Here is a 12,855-nt window from a genome sequence, read left to right on the forward strand (position 1 = left end):
TTAAGAAAATGTAAATGGTGTCGCGTTATCGATAGAATTCTAAGAAAGAGCATATACGTAAGAAGCAAGAAGATATGTATTTTGTGTGGTGGGTAATCTCGATTCGTTTTTGAGTTTCTCTTACAGCACGAAGCGATTATTTTACCTTCAGAGTCGAGACTGAGAGGCTGGAGAGCGAGTACAGACAAGCAGACCGAGGCAGGAACGGATTAACTGTAGGGGCCCCATGAACCCTTTCGAGTCATCATTTTTTTCAAATTTTTCAAAAAAAAGAAAAAAATGAAAGAAATTTGCAAAAATGTCATTTCATATTTTAATTGATTTTATTAAGTAGGAAAAAAATCTACCGAGAATATATGAAATTTTTTAAAATGAAAACTGTAATTTAATCAGAATAATTAATATTTGTTAACTTTTCCATATAAATAGATAAATATTCGAGTTTAATTATACGAGATAATTAACGAAGTTTGTTGATTCGGTTTCGTTACTTTTGCGTTTGGTTTAATTTCCTATAAGTAAATATATTTGAACAGGGCATGTAACGAAGTAAACACGTAACTGAACGGACAGGCGGCTTCTTTGTTCGTCGGGAGTTTGGTCGTAGGATATTTTGGGTTTCCGGTAAACGTGAGATGAACAGGCACGATGGTACCTGACCCGCTTGTTTTCATTAACTACGTTTGCTGATACGATGTTTTTAACGAGGACATCGAGAACGCGTACGGCTCACAGCAGTGTCAACAAACTCACGGCTTGGTCTTCGTAGCTGCTCGAGCTCTCCTATTTCATCTGGGAACATTCGACAAGATCTTTCGACTTTGAAAGCAAACAAAATTCTGCCATATCTTTTTAAATTTCCATTTTCTATTTTCGTCGTCATCGTAAATAATCTTACTTTTAACATAATTCCGCATAATTTACAATATGTGAACAATATCATATCTGATCTATAATTTTCAATAATTATATAGAACCATAGCCGATATCTATAGAGTATAAAAATAAAATGGTTCATTGTATCAGCAATTAGTAATGGAAGGATCAATTTGTAATGGAAAATCAAAAGGGTGCTCTGAACAAAAGAAAAGATTTTATTCGACAAAAATCTGGAATTTCGATTTAATCCTTATTATATACCTAACGGACGTAAATTGAAATTTGTTCGTAAAAAAAAAGAGCATGGTAATCAAAATTGACTGAAACGGAACGTATCCAATTCGATGGATTACGTTGATTCGATAGGAAACAATACGTATCGATTGTGAGATAGAAAGAGAGAAAGAAAGGGAACAAATTATTCCGGTCGATTATTGTTTTAAGAAAAACGCATAAAAGATAGACATCGATGGTAGCATGAGAAATAAATTACTATGTTCGTTTCTTCCTCGGATGGTGAAATCCTTTGGCTCTTAAGTTCGTTATAACGCGAGACAAGTTTGGTTCTTGGTGAGAAACCAGTTCTCGAAATTTTTTCCATCTAGCCTTGGTCAGAAAAGCATCGAACGGCATTCGTCGGAAGGTCGAGAGCGGTCTTGTCTCCCTCGAGCTAAGGTGTCTGTTGCTACCACGACGACGTTCCTTCTTCTGTTGCTGCTGTTAAAAGGCCATAGTTTAACACTACCGTTGGCGTTTCTCACTAATCGATAGTAATTTTGCTTAGGAGGCGGGTTCGATACTTCATCCGGTTTATTTCTTACATTCCACAAAGCGTATGCGTACAGCGAAGCTCTTTTTACATTCGATTAGTAATTTTTTCCTTTTGCTTAAAATCCAACGTCAATTTGTTGAATATATTTGAATAAAGAAAAATTTAACTGCCGTCTTCTCGAATTTTATGTTCAACCTTCCTCCATGTTGTGGAAGCCTATGCGCGTAGACTATTCCCTTTCCTTTTTCTCTTCTATTTTTCTTTTATTCCTTTTTGTACCGACATAGAATCCGTAGAAAATAGGAAGTGAGATCCTTTCGTTGAAAAATGGTCGTATAGCTAGACGTGGACAATTCTAATTTTCTGAGAGTAACTGGGATCTTGAGAGGCCAAGCTCAGAAAGAAGATGGAAGGAAAACCGTAACACGCAGGACACTCGTAGAATAGGGAATTGCCACGAGAAGATACCGTTTCTTCCATCGAAATGGAAAGAACGTCGGAACTGGAGCTTGATTAAAATTTATGCTTTAGAACGAGAAGATTAACGATCGGACAACGGATTGCAGAAAATCTGTTCGAGACGACTACTACTACATCTTATGTAGTATCGTGCTTTCTGAATGAGTTGAAAAAAATATGAAGTTTTATAAAATAATACGACATTCCATATTTGAAATTGGCACGTTCGCTTTGTTCAAAAATAATTTCAAATTTATACGAATTCGAAAAGAAAGAGCCATTAATATTCTCCGTGTTCATCGTTTCGACGAAGAAAGAAAAAAAAAAATTAGCTATAAAGTTCTTGTCGAGTGACTGACTAACGACGTCTCGTTGATAGCACTCGTTTAATCCTCGTAAAAGTATCTTGGAGCTATTATCGAAGCTGACGAGGAGGAGAAAGAGGAGAATGGCGACGACGGTGAAAGACGAGCCTATACGTAGACTAAGCGTATATAAACTCCGTGAAAGTAGTCAGGTTTCCACGGGTGCTTTGACCTGGCCCGTCGTTCGTGTCCGTATGTTAAGGAGGCTTCGTTAATTGCAGCGAATGCGCTCGCGCGATTACGACAGAGACAGGTGGTCGGCGATTAGCCATTGTCTGTCCTAGAAACACACGCCGCCTCTCTCGAACAGATACACCTAAAGCCATCGAGTGGAGTAGATAAGTGCTGATTAATGTACTCGAGCTGCGATGCTGCGAGGCAATGCCTTTCGATCGACTTGCATGGAACTAAATCTCCTGGAAGAATTAGCTTCTTCTTCGTTATCGCTTCGAAGTAGAAGCCATCGGTAATAGTAGGAGCAATGGTAGTGTTGGTGGTACTAAACGAAGAAGAGAAAGAAGAAAAAAAAAGGAGAAGTAATCTCGGATGCTCCGAAGTCTTTAGCCCGAATGCGCCTGTCTTTCGAGATGAGGATTAATGACGTAGAGACGTGGCGAATGCGATCCTCCGAATACGAAGTGAAAAAAAGCTTTAAGAAGCCTAGGAAAATCTTTGTCGCATCTTTTTCTCATTCTCTCTGGGGTCGTGTGCGATCGTAAAATGAAGCACGTCGGTGAATATGTCCGTCGGTGAAAGATCGGCTCGAAAGTATAAAAGCCCTACCGCGTCCCGATTCTCAAGAGCAGCTGCCACGATCCTTCATTCTCTGCGTCCAGAACACGTTGATCCTCGAGACTAAGGGTAATTTTGTGAGGGAGGAAGAGAGAAAGAGAAAAAAGAAATCCCTTTGCTTCTCTGCTTCGACCGATAATACTTGCCGCTTCACATTTTTCTTACAAGAAAACACATGCGTTTCTCCCTTTCTTTCTTTTTATTTCTAGTAACTCGAAAACGTTTAATGAATTAACATATTCGTTGACAAATTTTTTTAATAGACACGATTTCTCATGAAGTTCGAACGGTGAATATACGAGAGATTTCTCGTGAAAAATAAATTCCATTGATTCCAGTACGCGAATATTTATTATCAGATCAATGCAATCAATAATCACAGTAACGAACATGATAAAAGGAAAAGTGATTTTATTGAAGGAAGTCTTTATACTTTAACGATATTTCTTCCTTGAATTTTGTTAGGCCAATCAAAGAATCCACATTCTTGCATTTATTTTACTGTCTAAGATAGAATGATGAGCGAAATGATTACGAAGAAGAAATGAATATAGTTATCGTTCGTTTAACGCGTTATCACGAATAAATATTACGCGCACTCATACTCGCATTCGAGCTAAAGCAATGTTACGTGAGCTTGTCTATAAACACAAACCGGCGAAAATGTCACTCTTTCCCTTCCCCTCCATCCTCTCTCTCTTTTGTGCATGTCTAGTAAGTTTCTCCTTCTCCCGTTCTTAGCTACAAACCTGAAGCAAACTTACCTCCACTCATGTCGTAAGCAGAGCATGAAAAAGACGAGGAACGGAGCAACACGTGCACCTACGGAGAAAAGAACTCGGGAAACGTAGTCGACGAATTGAGAAAATGTCCGTCTGTACGCGTGCTTACGTCTACGAAAAGTTTTGTTTCTAGGACTCGTTAACGTTTGAATTCATTTCTTTATGCTTTTATGTGTAATTATTACTCGAGCTTATTTCTTTTTAAAAGGCCCTTTCGTGCTAGAATTTTTTCATGAAAATTCGACTTCTTCGGCTTTCTAATTTAATAACGTAATTAAGAATAGACTTGTAATTGCTGTACACTAAAGTTAAAATAATATAAAAGTCAAAGATTTGTATATACAATATATAACATTTTTATGCATGGATAAGTTCAAATTAAATTTATGTAATTAATTTCTCAATAAGGATTTTTTTTGAAAATCGAACAGTGTTCTTCTGACAGTACGACCTACATTAAATCTCACGTTTTACATCTTAAATGCTAACATTAACGTCTTTAACATTAACTTCTTCGGTTTGACAGGGAAGAGAAATGTCGAGGAAGATAGAGATTATTATTGTTAAAGAAACTTGTTAGATAAGTTGGGAGGATACGTTTGAAACATCAGTTTTGAGGAGAAGAGTCGGAGTTGAGGAGGTGTCGAGTGCTTTGTCGCGACGTTTCGATGTTATCATTTCGTAACTTTTGATAGACTTTCGAACGATAACTCGATGTCGCCTTTGGATTAAATGTGTGCGAAGTACCATAAAGTGGAGGAGAGAAAATGAATAGTAAAACGTCATTTCTATTGTAGACGGCATTTGCATCGGTTGAAAATGTCAGCCATAGAAATAACAGTAGCTTACGAGTCTTAAAGAGGAGAAATTCGTCGTTTGCCGCGAATTCGAATTTACGAGAAAGCATTTCCATTGTTTTCAAGTTCTAACTGTACGAGTATAGGAACGTCTTTAAAGATTAAGTTTGTCACAGTAGAACGAATGACGTTCGCCGAGTATCTTACGTTTAAAATTTAGATGAAATCGTTAAATTAGAATCCTATTACATTTGAAATTTTTGAAATATCGTATTATTAATGTCGCTTAATTATTATTATAGAATATGTAAAGACTCGGTTCGTTACAGCTCCTCTTTGAAATTTATAGAAGACTTCTTTTAATAGACATTCTCATGAACCAGAGTTCCGATAACCTTGTAACCACAGCAGGTATAGAAGCTTTTCTATCCACACATACCTGTTTACCAGGCGTTCGATGAACGGCTCTCGATTTCTTTTACAATTCTCACGGAGAATTTCGACTGGTAGTCGAATGAAAATGCCAGTTGTATCGTAAGGATCGAAAAACAATTCTTCGTTTATCGTCTCGTAGCTTCATTCAACCATTTCGACTTTTATTGTTATTTTCTTAAGAAGAATACCCTTCCGGACGAATCAGAATTAATTATTATTTCTTATTTTTTGTTTTGCTTCTCTTCTCAAGAACTTATCTTTTCTTAGAAACGATTGCATCATTGTATCTTTCAAAATTAATCTTGGACCAGAATGATGCAAACGATCAACTTCCGCTTTTTTAGCGATCATTAAGTCAGCTCCGTTAATAAAAATATATCAACGTTAATGAGAATGGAAGGGTGTAGAAACGCCCACGGAACTTCTAATTCGATAAATTTTAATGAACTTTCTTTAGAACAGGACGAACGACATGACAAGCAAAGAGTTATTTTTTTTTTCAAAGAAAAGAAAAATTTTAAGACAATCGATATCCGCCTCAAGAAGAATTTCATTTTGCATATAAAACATTTGTTTCTATATAATCTTTAATATTCTTTTGTACAAGTTATATAAAATACCATATGGTTACACACGAACTCGTGATCCAGTTCAAACGCACTTAAGCGGATCGGCTTTCGATATCAATGTCGGAATCATTAGAGACAAACGGTGCATACACTGTAGAAAGCTCGAGTTATACGAAAGGTACACATAAATCATTTATGTCTGTAAAATTCATAAGCAGATCGAATATATTGATATTTTCGAATAGTTACAATCGTTTCAATATATTTTCCTTTATAAGTTTAAGATCAATCCAACTTACGAGCGATTGTGTGTATCTACATACAGAATCAAATTTATCGATTGCATTTCATAAAAATTATTTTCCCATATGAGTTCGGTTATTTCCGATTTTTTCATGTTATTTCTTTTATGATATATTTTCTTCATATTCTCTTATCACCTGGATTAGATGATTTTTCAGAAATATGTCGGCGCAGTAGAAGAAATATCAAAAAGTATATATTCCTTTTTAAAATTTTCTTTCTATAATTTCTGCAAAAGAAAATATTTATTTTTATTTTTATAAATCCTCTGTTACTTACTATGTTTGAGCAATACCATCCATTCCTTTCCCTCTCTCTTTCTGCATCTTCAAAGCGGTTAGGTAGTAGCATTCTTGTTTGGGAATCTTCTATGGACCTATGTCAGAGAAAGTTTTCTAAATATAGAAGAGCGAATAAATCAAGAGAGAAAAAAAAAGAATTAAATTTCTAAATTGTTTCGTTATACGTTCGTATGTAAAAAAAAAAAGGAATCGTATTCTTTTCTATCAGAAATGTTTTTAATGGATTCGTTTGTTCTTACTTTTAGGAGAAACGTTTCTTTGTCAACGATTCGATATAGATTAATAAATCGATCATTTTATAAACTTAAAATACAAATTGCTTCTAATTAAGACTGATCCTTGATAGAAGGCAGAAAAATAGAAGAAAGGAAAATAAAGGAAGAGGAAAAAAGTTCATCCGCAATAATTTTATTCGCGACGCAAGGAGAGATAATTGTCTAATAAAAATGGATAATAGCATGAACGAGCTTTATATACTTTTGTTTATACTCATCTATTCTCCATTTTACTTCTTTCCTTTCACTTCACGAAGAAGAAATAATATTTTTCAAAGAAGATTGTAGTATAGTAGGATCATCGATCGTCGTCGAGTTCCGTTTGGTTTCTCGTCATCGACGTCCGTTTTGTAGGCAATTGGCAATTTGCCAGTCGTTTGCCGCACTGTTCCTCCTCCACCTTCTCCTTCTCCTCCTCCACCTCAACCTCCACCTCTTTCTTCTCCTTCTCCTTTTCTTCGTCCTGTCGTTTGCATCGTACGTGACGACAAGGCGCGTGGGTCGACATTGAGGTTTCCTACGCGGTGCGAATTGTAATTGTTCGTTCCGCACGCTCCGTGCGACTTCCTAATGTTCATTGCATTCGCGTACGAAAATTCGTGCCTATCGTTTCTCGAGACGCATGAGATTTTATCTTTTAAAAAGCAATGAATCATTCGTCCCTTTCCTTTTTTATCGAATTGTACGTGCGTCTTAGATTATATTGAAATAATTGTTGAAATTGGAATTAAATAAAAGATAGAAATTATAGGTTTCAAAGAAAAATCTTTGTCGTTTAACGAATCGAGAAAATATTGATTCTAATTTTTAATCAAGGAATAACATTGTAATTTTCTTGGTTTCTTTAATTGGTTTTTCATGCTATATTTAGGTAAGCCTTCGTACATATCTAATAATTTTATCGACAACCAACAATTCGATTAGTCTGATAATAAGATATTGTTTAAAACTCTCTATCTTAGCTTTTTTTTTTTTTAAGACGAAAATAAGCGTAGACCTCTTTTCTAAGTTCTTATGAGTCGATGAAGCCAAACTATGCGATAAACTTTTTACTCTTTTCTTACTTAATTCGTGACACGTTTTCTTTTGCCTACTTCGTTTATGCATTCAATGCAAGAAGAAGTAAAGGAGGAAAAACCTCGACGACTAGAACGACGACGAAGACTAAGGCGACGACGAAGACTAAGGCGACGACGACGACGAAGACTAAGACGACGACGACGACGATGACGGTGACGACGGCGACAGCGACGATGGCAACGACGGCGACAACAACGTCGGTGGCCACCGTCGTGGAAGCCCACACGTCTCTCCACACTGATGCCTGACTTATCTACGTAATGTATGTAACTCTGTTCTCAAGAACCTCGAGAGAGGGAGGGAGATAAAGAGAAACGAGAACACGAGGAGGAGGAAACGAATGAATGGACGGGCAGAAGCGTAGCGCAGTGCTTACAGCTCGTAGGCAGCGTGACAGGAAATCGTTGCTTTAAATTAGAGACAATAACCAACCCTTCTACCGGAGGGAGTGGGGGAGAAAGAGAGAGAGAGAGAGAGAGAGAGAGAGAGAGAGAGAGAGAGAGAGAGAAGTTCGTCGGTCGACCTCCGGTGTATCTACGGCCATGGAAAGCAAGCAACATAGGATTAGCCGTGCACAGCTGCCGTTCTGGTAATAAGCTCCTTCTCTAATTCGGTCCTGTGATCGTGGTAGTTTCACACGTACATACGATATTGCAGATAATGTGCGCTCGAATAAACCTTTGCTCACCTTCTACTGTTTTTATGCCAATCTATGTACCGCACTCGCCTCGAGAAAACGAACCGCAACATCGTCGTCCTTTTAGAGATTTCCTCCCTAGTATTGGATCGCGTGAGTAAACTCGTTCCTTCGAAATTCGAGAAAAGGGAATTACGAGCTCTCGTGACTTCCTCTCGGACATTCGTGCTTTATCGTTTGAAAAAAAATAAATCGAATTCTTTTTCGACTTTAGTCGATGATATCGTCCGTCGTCGGGATTTTAACAAACTAAATTACATGAAATATATTATTAATTCAATTTACGTCATGGATCAAGAGCATTCGACGGAAGCTTATTTGAATTATAAAAAAAAGTGATAATGGTTTTTAATTTCCAATCTTAAATGGTTATTATATAGTTCGTTAAAATTTATTTCGATATAATATGGTCAAACGATATGAATTGTTTAATTACTGTACGAAAGCATGTTATACCCGTTCGTATGTAACTTTGACAAATCGGATTACACAAGATTTATTCGAAAAAGTAGACGGAATAGGTAATTCTCTTTCGAGTATATTAAAATTAAAATTATGATGCAATTAAAATCGAACGATAGTGGAATTGAAATTATAATTGTTAGAAGAAGAGTATCATCGTTAACCCGATAATCGATGATTTGCAATTTGACAAATAAATATCTACGTTCGCTGTGAGGAATAGTAGGCGGGTCGTTTGAGAACTTACTTGCGCATACAAAGGAACGAAGGAAAAAAAAATTATAGAAAGAAAGGAGATGAAAGTAGATAAGAAATGGCCGCGTTATCGACGATCACTTCGACTCGATCCTCGACGACGCGATGATTACACGGACGATTTACTCCTCGAGAAGAAGATTTCGTTTTCCGTGAAAGTTAAAAAGCGGTAAAGCGATAAAACGCGGCCGATCTCGAAAAGAGAGAAGAATACGAACATTCGCCCGGGAATCTTGAAGCGCCGTACCTCTCGACTTACTTTAACAAAAAAGAAAAAATCGTTTTATCGACTTCTTCGAAAACGCTCGCGCTCTGTTTGGCAAAGTAAAAGATCGCGAATTTTATTGCCTGTTGTAAAAGATGAAAGAGATAAACAGAGAAACAGACAGACAGACAGACAGACAGACAGACAGACAGACAGACAGACAAATAGACAGATAGACAGATAGATAGACTGATATAGATGGACGAATGAAGAGGAAATGTTTATTGAAAGATTAGAGCAATGCTCTGCAAGTATAAAAGAAAGGAATAAGAAAAAAAAAAGAAATATAGAAATCTTACTATAAAAAGGAACGTGAACCAAGGTGAGAGAAACCATAGGAGAAAAGAAACGGAGAAAAGGAATGGAGAAGTCTGTCTTTTTAGAGTCTACGTAACGCCTATATTTGTACATCTATCGTTCTCTTTGTATGCGTGCCTTGTGTGCATTTGCTTGGTCTCGAGAAGAACGGCAAAGTTTTCTACGAGTAAGTACTCACGGTCACGTTTGCTCGCTCACACAATCATACTCGATAAGACGATCCTTGCGTGGACGTTGTAACGTAGGAACGTTATGCGTATACATGCATGTATGTATGTATGTATGTATGTATGTATGTATGTATGTATGTATGTGTGTGTGTGTGTGTGTGTGTGGATATGCGTGCTCGGACGTATAACATGCGAAAGGCTTAAGGAGGCGCCTTTGGACTTACCGGCATTGTTCTCGAGTGGTAGTCGGGTTACGTGTCTCGACAAAGAAGTCTCGCGTTATTTCTGGAGTACACGTAATTCGAGCGTCGTGTAAGTAAAGGTAGACGCCATGCCATGAAAGCGTGCTTGAGACTACACTTAGTTTTTTCGAACTCTAATCGTAAATCTTTACCGATTCCTTTTCTAAGAAGTAATTCTCTTATAACGATTCCATATCGAATATTTGTGGAAAATTTTGTCCTGTTTTCTTTTTCTTTTTTCTTTTTTTTTTCTTTTTTTTTTGTTTTTGTTTTTTTGAAAAACTTGTACTAATTTATCGGGACGATAAATAATGGCCATGAGTTAGATTTTAAGAATGGATTTAGGTTAGCAGTAGTGGTGTCGTTTACCGTTCTCAAAATAGATAGGATTAAATAGGTGATAACCGAAAGGGTCTCTTCGTGGCGTCCCGAACAAACAAACGTAAATTTATTAACCCATTGGGGTTGGCCGACGAGCTGTGGTCGCGCGCGTCTTATATGCTTCAAGCGAGAAGTCTGGCACTGATCGTACGTTTTCTCGACCCTCCTCTTTGAAAACCAGAAATGTTTACATACGCACTCTTATCTTTCGGTTACGATACCTTACCAATGGGCATTTCAAGCTCGTTCGTATCAACTTTTTCTTATCTGCATATGAGTACAGTTGCCTTCTAAAATTATATTATTTTAATGTCATATTCTTTCTTTCATTCCCCCTCTCTACCGTCTTTTCTTGGGTTTTTACTCAATACAATTCATTAAAAATAATGATTATTTTTTTTTTAAACAAGAATTACCGTAAAGATCAACGACTCGTTTTGTAATGACCTTTTTTTATTCTTTTCTATTTATAAGCAACGTTTCAACATTTCTCATTGTCATCGATTATAAATAATCAGCGCGTATCGATGAAGCTTCACTTTATTTAGTCACGTTTCTTCTAAACAATGGTATTTAAGTTTGCTTTCGATTTTGAAAGTCGGTCGCCTTTTCGAAGCACTTTACGGTGGCAGCAGTAAAACCTGTACGACGAGCACGTATGTACTTACGTAGTACTTACATACGTATAAGCGAAACAATGCGTTGAAATGTTAAAAGAATTCTCTCGTCTCAACGTCCACATAGCGGAGTAAATTTCTTAGGTTTAAAACTTTTGAAGGGAGTTGCAACGTTCCATATCGTGTTCTTCTTTTTGAAAATAAAGGAGGGATCGGGTGACCGTACTTAAGTTATTAGGTTATTAGAGAATTGACGAGGAAAAAGGCTCTGCCGCGGTAGAAAAAGAAACGATAGATCTTGAGAAGAAGGTTTTTACTCGGCGATAAAGTTGCTCGCTCGCTCGCTCTATACTTTATCACGCATTATTTCAAGACTTTATATCTTGGAACGTTAACCTGCACATGCATCGCCATTATCTTTCACTAGAGTTTAGAATAGAGTCTAGCCGAGAAATTGTAAGTATTCTTTCTGAAAATTTAATCGCCGAGTTTATTCTTTCTTTATTTCTTTTCTTAATAATATAAGATTTTTAGCAAACGAATATAGTTATTTTCTAATAAGTTATATTGTCGATAAAACAATTATCATTATTACGTATCTATATTTTTTTTGATAAGGAGCAATCCGATTGATTGATTTTTTTTCAGAGAAACATATTTTCCGAGAATTATATATATATATCTTACGACGTTCTATATCTTTCTTTACGATTATATCCTATACAATATCGTCTTATCTCGTATTGATACGTACTATCGATAAGTTCTCTCTTATATTCTCCTTCCTATCGGAAATCGAGAATTTTACAGACTATAGAAAGATAGGTAGGAAATATTGCCTCTTTTCCTTCTCCTTTCCCTTCTCATCATTTTCCATTTTTTTCATGCCAATGCACGCAACGTTCGCACCTAACTTCACTTCGATGATATCGACATTACTATGTCGATAGACGCTTCTTCATCCTCCTTTATTCTTCTTCTTCGTTGTCGTAGTCGTCGTAGTCGTCGTCGTTGTCGTTGTCTTATTCTTCTCATCGAAGGTATGCAACTGCAGGAAGATTGAATCGAGTATGTATGGGACTTGTAATGCAGCGCGTGTTGCTACGCGAGACTTCGTCCTTCCATCGTTTTCTTTTTCCGATTCATGGCCTTTCCAATGAGCCTCTTATCTTTTCTTTCCTTTCTTTCCTTTCTCTCTCTCTCTCTCTCTCTCTCTCGATGTTCACCAAAGAACCTTTATCAGACTACCTCTTAACTCTTATTGAAAGAAAAGACACCTTCGAATTCGTCTTTTCTTACAATTACTTGTTTGATCTTGGTAATCTTATCATTTGTATCGAAAGAGTACAAAGATAGTTTGCATCTTTGACAAAGAAAGAAAAAGAATGAGAGGGAAAAGAAAAATTTCTTAGAACTATCGATGTCTTATTTCTCTTTTATTTTTCCTTTTTTCTTCCTTATTTTTCGAATCATTATCGTTTCCGATACTGAAACAATTTCTTCGATCATTTTTATAAGGATCGTCGAGGTATTGAAACGTGCGCGCGAGTTTACGGGTAATTGGTTCGAAAGAAAAGGACCATTGATGGAGCGAGTATCGTGCCAATTATTCACGCTCGTGCTCGTCTATCAATACGT

At 36.8% G+C, this 12,855-nt stretch overlaps 1 protein-coding gene and 1 long non-coding RNA gene across 4 annotated transcripts in view; one reads left to right on the top strand and one right to left on the bottom strand.

Moving 5' to 3' along the window:
• Nucleotides 1-12,855, top strand: part of LOC124432631 (fat-like cadherin-related tumor suppressor homolog) — a 297,052-nt gene that overhangs the window by 1,951 nt on the left and 282,246 nt on the right. The window lies entirely within an intron of this gene.
• LOC124432632 lies at nucleotides 5,851-10,917 on the bottom strand. 3 transcript variants are annotated; one of them, XR_006944354.1, is made up of 4 exons: nucleotides 10,202-10,917; nucleotides 6,933-7,247; nucleotides 6,150-6,529; nucleotides 5,851-6,049 (listed from the first exon to the last, which is right to left on the bottom strand). It is a non-coding gene; the product is annotated as an uncharacterized LOC124432632 (long non-coding RNA). The 3 variants fall into 3 exon arrangements; XR_006944353.1 differs by having other exon boundaries at nucleotides 6,150-6,382; nucleotides 6,449-6,529; nucleotides 6,933-10,917; XR_006944352.1 differs by having other exon boundaries at nucleotides 6,933-10,917.

This window comes from Vespa crabro, chromosome 1 (assembly GCF_910589235.1).
Source record: "Vespa crabro chromosome 1, iyVesCrab1.2, whole genome shotgun sequence".
Classification (NCBI taxonomy): Eukaryota; Metazoa; Arthropoda; class Insecta; order Hymenoptera; family Vespidae; genus Vespa; species Vespa crabro.